Source organism: Cimex lectularius, unplaced genomic scaffold (genome assembly GCF_000648675.2).
Source record: "Cimex lectularius strain Harlan isolate CLEC.00 unplaced genomic scaffold, Clec_2.1 scaffold395, whole genome shotgun sequence".
Taxonomy (NCBI): domain Eukaryota; kingdom Metazoa; phylum Arthropoda; class Insecta; order Hemiptera; family Cimicidae; genus Cimex; species Cimex lectularius.
Genome location: NW_019393402.1, coordinates 192,518 through 201,199, shown reverse-complemented (window position 1 = coordinate 201,199; position 8,682 = coordinate 192,518). Strand labels below are relative to the sequence as shown.

At 36.4% G+C, this 8,682-nt stretch overlaps 1 non-coding gene across 1 annotated transcript; it reads left to right on the top strand.

Moving 5' to 3' along the window:
- Positions 1 to 6,549: 6,549 nt before the first annotated feature.
- On the top strand, positions 6,550 to 6,622 carry Trnad-guc. Its single transcript has one exon. It is a non-coding gene; the product is annotated as a tRNA-Asp (tRNA).
- The last annotated feature ends 2,060 nt before the right edge of the window (positions 6,623 to 8,682 follow it).

Genomic DNA, 8,682 nt, shown 5'->3' with positions numbered 1-8,682 from the left:
CACCACTCGACTCCAAATAATTTTCCGAGTCCAGCGATACCTCACTCGACTATACTGGCTTTTAATCTACAAAACCTACTTATTAATCGCGTGTTTACCTTAGAAAAAGGGGACCGGAAAGGCCAGCAGCTTTTATTCCTTTCTACTTTGAAAGGCTATAACTTTCCGCCGGTGCGAGATACCAAGATGAGACTTTCACCGTTCGACTCCAATTAATTTTCCGAGTCCAACGGTACCTCACTTGACTATATTATCTCTAATTTAGCCAAACTTACTTTTTAGATCTCGTGTTTAAACTCGTAACCGGGACCGGAAAGGCCAGCGGCGTTTATTCCTTTCAACTTTGAAAGGCTATAACTCGAGCACAAAACAAGCTATCGACCTAGAACTTTCACCGTTGGGTTCCAATTAATTTTCCGAATCCAACGATACCTCACACGATTATACGGCGTCCTCAATTAAAAATTCCGCGTGTTTAAATACGCGAATATGTAAGATATTTCAAAGCCTTGTTTTCGTTTAGTTTACGAAGGCTTTCCTATATCGGTCTTAAAAAGGACGGATATACCCGGTGACAATTGACCGGAAAGACCGAGGCGGCTCGTTTCCTTTGAGCTTCGGGGGGCTATAACTTCAGATAGGGATTAGATACGAATCTAATTCCTTCACCGTTAGATTCAGAATAATTTTACGAATCTAACGATACCTCACACGCCTATCGAAGTCCTACGCTTAATTATCCGATTTTTAGACTCGCGTAATTCAGACCGGATGACCTAGAAGGGTCTAAGGCTATTTCCCCTTCAACTTTGAAGGGCGATAACTCCCACGCTGATCGAGATATCGATCTGAAACTTGCACCGCTGGAATCTGATGAAATTTCTGATTCCAACGACACCTCACACGCCTACGCAAACCTTAGGAATTTATTTAAAAATTTTTCGGATGGCGTGTTTGAATTCTAAGATTTCAACACGTCACCGGATGGGCCGGACAGCTCTAATTTTTTGAGCTAAAAAGAGCTATATCTTAATTAGAAATTAAGATACGAACTCGAAACCTACACCGTTGGAATCTAATGAAATTTCTGATTCCAATGACACCTCACTCGGCTANGCTACGGTCTCTAACAATCGGAGTTAAGTGATTAAAAGTTATTTTTGTTAATCCTACGGGAAAATACAACTCGTGCAAAATGGTTAGTAAGCGGATTAATTAAAAACCTCTAATAACTCACGTATCGTTAATGCTACGTGTGTCAAACCTTGTCAGCTTCGAGAAGATCCCACTCCAGACCAGCCTGCCAATTTCCGTGAAGAAAGAAGCACTTAAACCCGTTCAAAAAGCCGTTCGTTTACAGATCGATTTAAAGTACGTGTTTTTCGTTTGAGAGCCAGAGCGAGAGTAAGTAGATAGGGACATGAGTTCCCGATTTACTCATCGTCAACAAGACAAGAGGATCTTTAAAGGTAGCCATTCACGATCACTCCAAATGGAACCGCGCCAAGCCGTAGAGCTCCATTTGGAGAGCCTGAAATTTGAGGGGCATTCACGACCGTTCCACAGCCAGTCGCTCCGAACGTCAACCAATNTAATCTGTCCAGCTTTGAAAAATAATCGTTCGGAGGGAACAGATGTGCCACTAAGGCAATAAATTGAACTATTCCTGACAGGTCACTTTCATATCTGAAATTAGGAAAAACTGCAAAAGTTTATAAAACATCGACACAGTAACATCTATGTTGAAAACATCGAGTATCGGCCGCCTACCATCTATTTTTTTTAAACATTGACCATCGATGCTCATCCCTTCAGGGTGGGGCATATATATATATAGGATGGGCGACCAAGACCCGAGGAGTTAAATGCCTGGGTAGACTCGTACCCCGTCCCTAAAAGGTCCGGGACTTGGTCAGCTCAAGTGTCCTGCATAAATCTCATGGATTTATTCACCAACCCAAAGATTTTGGACCATTTTATCTCGGGGAGTGATTTGGTGATGTCCGCTCCTTCAAAGATTTCAAATCTAGACCTAGCATACCTATCACACTCTGCGAAATAGAGACTTGCCGTTTCTTATTTTATTTCACAAAAACGGCAAAAAGGATCTGGTAGAAACCCATTACGGAGAGGTGTCTTCTCAGTGGTCAATGGCCCGTCAGAATACCTATCAGCCTCCTATTTCCCTTCCTTGAGATAGAGAATAGCCATTTCGATTCTGCTGGTTTGATCTCCTTATACAACTCTTTCCATTGTGCGTGCCCGGGGGATAAATTCCACTCCTTAAGGAATTGTTTCATGCCCCAGTTTTTAATTCTCTCTTTCGCTGTGCTCATAGAGTGAGGAAATACCGGTTGTGGCCCGACAAACGCAGTATTAGAGCCTTCTTTGGCCAGGCCATCCGCCTCTTCATTTCCAGCGTGTCCTTATTTATCCAAATCAGGGTTACCTTGTTCTCAAACCTAGAAGAGATCTTATTGATACGATCTACAGTTTCCTCCATCAGTGTAGAGGTTGACAAATCTTTTTGTAATGACCTAAGACTAGCCTGACTGTCAAAAAAAATTCTAATATATTTTCCCTTAATTTTATTTTCCATAATTGTTCTACAACACACATTAATGGCCCAGATTTCCGCCTGAAAAACGGAGGTGTTATTGCCAAGAGGGGAGGAGATGCTGATTAGTGATTACTAATTTAGGTACGTAGATTCCTGCACCGCTCCCTCTACCTTTGATAAGTGAACCATCTGTATAGCAGTCTATGTTGCGATGGTCATCATCCATGTTATAATTATAATCACAAGGGGTGACTACCTGAAAGTGCTTTTTCCCAGAAGGGGTTTTAATCTTTTTATCACTAACGCTTAATAATTGGCCGTTAACTTTAGTCAATAGTTGTAAGATTTTTGAGTGACCTATGTTATTCCAGTTATGATTTCAGCTGCCTTCGCTAATTAATCTGTAGTAGCTGAATAGTGCTCTGTCCTTAATCTCAATGTGTAGAGGTATGGTATTGGTTATGATTTCAAATGCTAGGGTGGGTGTAATTAAAAATGCTCCCGTCATCATCAAACAACCTAGTCTTTCAAATGTATTCAAGTAAGTACTTTTATGTAAAATCATTGAGAAATAAAAATTTGAATTCCAGCGGAGAAGAAAACCAATGATGTCAATTGGTTCCAGGGGGATTTGGCTGAAACAGTAGCCTAGGAATTAAGATTTTTCGCCCTATTTTTATCAGCTCTGCACCTAACTAACCCTTAGTTTAATTGAATGTAGGGCCAAAATTGTAGCCAGCAGGAGGTAGGTATGGTTAATGAGCTGAACCTACCAGAGGGCCGGTGAATCAGTGGTTAGCCCCAGCGCCATGTTGTGGAACTTTCCGGTTCGGATCCTATTGATGACCAGATTTTCTCTCACTTTTCTTTTCTATCCCGTTTGTTTTCTTTTCTTCCCTCCGTTGGTATAACCTCCTCCTTTTCCCCTCCCCATGGTTTCGATGTGCGCCAAACCAATTATTTTAGCTCAAGGTGGGACCTTACTCCGTGTACATTGATCTTTGCGCATCTACTGCACCAGAACCAACAAGAGAGTGTAATATTTGGCGCCCAACGTGGAGTAATAATACATAATTATTTTTACACAATAGCAGGTAAGACGCTCTGGAATCCCCATTCTATGGAACCATTTTGTTCGAGGAGCTCTGATGGATTGCAGGTAATTCAGTGTGGGTTTTGATAATGGCTCAAGTCTCAATTAAGGATTAGGTACTTAAATTTTTTGGTAACGCCACCGATACAGATCTATTCACCTATGGATACGAACTATTCATCGTGCTCGCTTTTACTTGGTTCAAGGCAGTCCGCCGAGAGTCCGCACCTGGGACGAATTAGTTCGGGAGCTTCGTGATGAACTTGAGCCCATGGACTATGAAGACCGGACTAGGGGAACAAATTCGTGCACGGACTCAAGGCGATCGGAATATACCTCAACGTTATGAAAAATTGTTTGAAATGATGAAAAATCTGCATCCACACTATTTGGAGCGATTCTGTTCTGGGCGAAACCAATTTAAAAAAAAAGCGCATTTCCGCACTTTGTTACAATGTCGGTACAATAATGAGTCGTACATAAAAAAGAAGCGTGCCCGGGAGAAAAATGTCCGAAAGGAGTCTGCAATAAATTACTCAGGGGTTAATAAAAGAGGAGTTGTAATTAAAAGTAATTTTTCATTCAGTGGAAGATGTAATCCACTTCTTGACTCTGTTCAAACAATCAACCCTCGATATTCGTTTCCGATTGTCAATATAAGCGTTCTTCCTCAGGTTTATAAATAGGCTAAAAAAGCTGTTTTACAATAATACCCAAGAGCTCTTCATGTATATTGAAAAAACTGGCTAAAATGTACTAAATAAAGAAAATTTATAAGTGTTTGGATTATTTTACTTATATATCCAATACGATCCAGAAGGCTTTATCGAATTAGAAAGAAAACGGTCGATTCTGATTACTGCTTTATATAAGCTTAACTCTGCTCACATGTGCATACATCACACATTTACAAAGTTGACCTTATCACTTCTCGCAGCCTTTTGTGTGATTTGCTAGCAGGCCTCGACAATCACTCACCTCGGGTGTTAGCATTCTGAGTTCAGTCTTATCCATCCAGAGGTTGGGCTCCAGGGGCTATCAATAGCTAGGTTTCAGCCCCCAATGCAATCCCTATCTAGATCCAAACCCACTCGAACAAGCTTTTATTTCCTTTTCAAACCATTCTTTCGTATTTACATACCATTCACACAGTGTGGTGCATTTTTTATTATTCCTCTTTCACCTTCTGCACATATTACAAAACTAATCATAAAACTAATAATAAACTTAAAGGTACTCAACATTCAGCCATCGGCCCTCTCACACTACATATTCACGCTAATAAATTCCATAGTCTCAATGTGAACAAAGAAGCACAAGGGGAGAGTCTCTATAAAGTACTAAACAGTCCTGTTTCCTCTAAAAGTCGGCAAAGGGCACCCAAATAAAGATACTTAGATCTATACGTGCAAGCATAAATATTATTAATATATTAATATATTAGTATTTGTGTTTAACTTGATAGATATTGCTGTTTGGCTGCAGTGCAGTTTAAAGTAAAGTGTAAAGAAAAAAGAGAATTTATACAACATTAGAATTATAGAACATTTGAATTATACATACATATATTCACTCAAAAGTGTTTGTTTTCTGCGTAATTGTGCCATTCTTGCGTGTTGTTTTGAGAGTGCCTTGAGTGTCTTTCTATACCGACTTCCTTCCTCACCCCTTCAAAAGTAAACATAAAACAGCAATATCTAACTGGCTCTCTCAACACGACACGCAAGAGTGGCACAATTACGCAGAAAAAAAATTTCTGTGAGTGAGTAGAAATACTTTGATTGAATATAAATTTTAAAAAATAAAAAAAATATTTAGTTGCATTGTATAAATTCACTTTTTTCCACGTCCAACATGGTTTTGTTAAACTTAAACAATGTTTGTAAATCCCAGGCCCTGAAGATGATCTCAATAAAGATCGAAACGTTGGCACGATAAAGAAAATGTTTTTCTGAAACCTACATCTCACCAGCCCGCATCTCACGATTTCTGAACAATCATTGTCTTGTTATTCAATACTTAATTATTTAATTAATTATTAGTAAATAATAAAATATCGGTATATACTTGTATATACTCTTCCGTCCTCCACACCGGGGTTTACCACATATAAACCTTCATCAAATGGTATTTTACATTTAATGCAATATTCATGTAACCTGAGACTTCATTATTGTATAACTACATAGCTTTATCTTATTATTCTCATCGTCGTGAAGATGGGAATGGTATTATCTCGCTTCAGTTTAGAATTCCTGGGTTCCCTTTATATGTATATTTTTTATGTATTATATTTTTTACATATTCTTATACATTATTGGGATAAATGTATCCATACGTATATAAAGTATTATTATTAATAAAACGTTATATACGTGTATGTATAACAATTATTTATTGATTTATGCAATTTAATTATTAATCATAAAATAATACATATATTAATTACCATTAATTAATTTATTATTATGAGTATAATTTATTAATTATAAAATAATACGCGGGCTTTGGGCGAAAAGCAAGTGCTCGTGTGTCAACCTTGCATGGTCATTCCTTATCGGTTGAGGATGACCCCTATTCTACCAGTCAGATCCTCTGAGAATCACCTATGGACAGTATTCTTCATACAGAGCTCCTCTGCCGACTCATGCTGTTAATTCTTTTTTTAATTATTTTTCAATGCATTTTTAGAGGGCCGGTAGTTATGACTAAATACTCGATTCGTACCAGCTTTCGAGAAATATGTTTCTTGAACGAACCACTATAAATCATTAATTATTATTATTAACAAATTAATTAAGGTTTTTAGTTGAGATAAAAAGTCAGTGTCACGAGCGGGATTCGAACCAACGACCTTCGGCTAAATACACCGCTGCTCTACCACTTGAGCTACGAAGTCACGATAGCTCAAGTGGTAGAGCAGCGGCGTGTCTAGCCGAAGATCGTGGGTTCGAATCCCGCTCGTGACACTGACTGTTTATCTCAACTAAAAACCTTAATTAATTGAAATATATTAATTGGTCAAGCGGACCACGAAAACAAGTGAATTATTAACAAATATGAAAATATATTCTCAACTGTGAAACCTATGAATTGAGGTATAATCAAATTTTATCTAAATATTTTATGAACCCTATTTTTTGTTACTAATTAATTAGATTAACTTTATTTCTGCTTTATAAGAGAAATGGTATATTATCAGCAATTAAACATTGAGATGAAAATATGTGTCATGGATTCGAATTAGTTATTTGTTCATAAACCTGTTTTGTGCTATATGACTTGACTATTTGCTATTTCTTTGTACTTTGTGTATTGTAAAAAAAAAATATTTAAAGAAAAATCTAAAGTCACACTAAATTAAGGAAATGTAAGTAGAAACAATATATAAAAAATAAGCATATATTTTGTCTTTAATACAAAAACATGTGGCTTTTCTGTGAAAAATATTTTTTTGCCAGTAGTCTGTAGATATAAGAATGTTGCAAGGCAGTGAGAAAGATAGCAAAAGGGAACAAGTGTTTTTCTGGAAGACTGGCTGGCACATTTGTTTCCAATTATACCACCTCGGAATCCGTTTTCGCGTGGTTTTCCTAGGTCTGCGTACAAATTAGTTGATAGTTGCATTCTCGCCTTTAAACTCTTTAAATTATATTCTTTATATTATGGTTGTATATAAAAAAATTAATAACTAGCTTTTTAGACAAAACAATTTAAATTCTCATCGCATTTTTCGTTTTTTGAAGTATCTCTATATATTTTTTGTTTATGAAACCATAAAGCTAAGAAATATTGAGCTTTTATATAAAATATGGTCGCATTATATAAAATATGGTATTAAAATATGGTCATCAATCCTCTATGACACTGATTTATAAGAGCTATACGGTCAATCGTTTTTCATAGTTTATTTTTCTTCGCCTAGTATAGTTTTCTTTATACCTATTTCCTGAAGACTAGTATCCTTTAAAAACTAACTGATTAACTGTTCACAGTTTAAGTTATTACAGTTATATTAGTAATACGGAGTCGTTCGGCGTGGGATGCACACAAAAAATTGAGTGAAAAAAATGAAGTAGAATGCCACAAACGGAACAAAATAATATATTCCTTTTAGAAATCTATATGCAATCTATTGTTGAAAGTGACCACAAAAAATAAATAAAAGTTGATCCAAATCAGTGGATTTTTATAATTTTGGTGTTGCTGTTTTAAGAACGGAGTTGTTTTTAGTAAAGTAGACAAAGGTTTCTCTTATCGGAAAATAAAAAGTTACCTTAACTACGAGCAGAACGAAACTTGGATTCGTTAGAAAAGACGGGGAGCGACACTTGATAGTGAAGATTTTCTTTCATAAACTAGAACACAGCACTGTACAAATATTGCATCGTATTGAAAAGAAGAAATGGATAAAATGTATATTTGACAAATACGCATTGAAATAGAGACATCCTGTACATATCCCGGGTGAATATATTTTTTTAAAAACAAGGTCATTTATTGTATTAATTTATTTTTGTTTTTATTTTCGGAATTTCAGCAAAATAGTAAATATTATCTAGAAGGAATATTTTATGTTGAATCTGTTTTCGTTATGCTTTTAGTTAAGGTAACTTTTTAATCTTTCAAAAAGAGAAACTTTTCTCTAGTTTAAAAAAATCCGTTCTTAAAATAACAACACCAAAATTCAATTTTTTCCAATCCATTGATTAGTTTTCGAGAAGCAACGAGTTGATATTTTTGTACGCCAATTGAGCATGAGCTCTCCTCAAAGTCCTGTCTACAAGTTAAAAAATTGAAGTGCTTATAAATAAATAATTTGTGGTACGTACATATAAGACATATCGTTCTTTCCCCTGGCCACACTATGGACAGTATTGCACCCTGAGGGCGAACAGAAACAAGCCGACGCGGACACTCAACATTTTTTTTTTTTTTTTTTTTTTAATTTATTTATTTGTTACCTATACAGAATTGTATACTATACAAATATGTACACATGCATGAAATATCACACAGCACAACACTA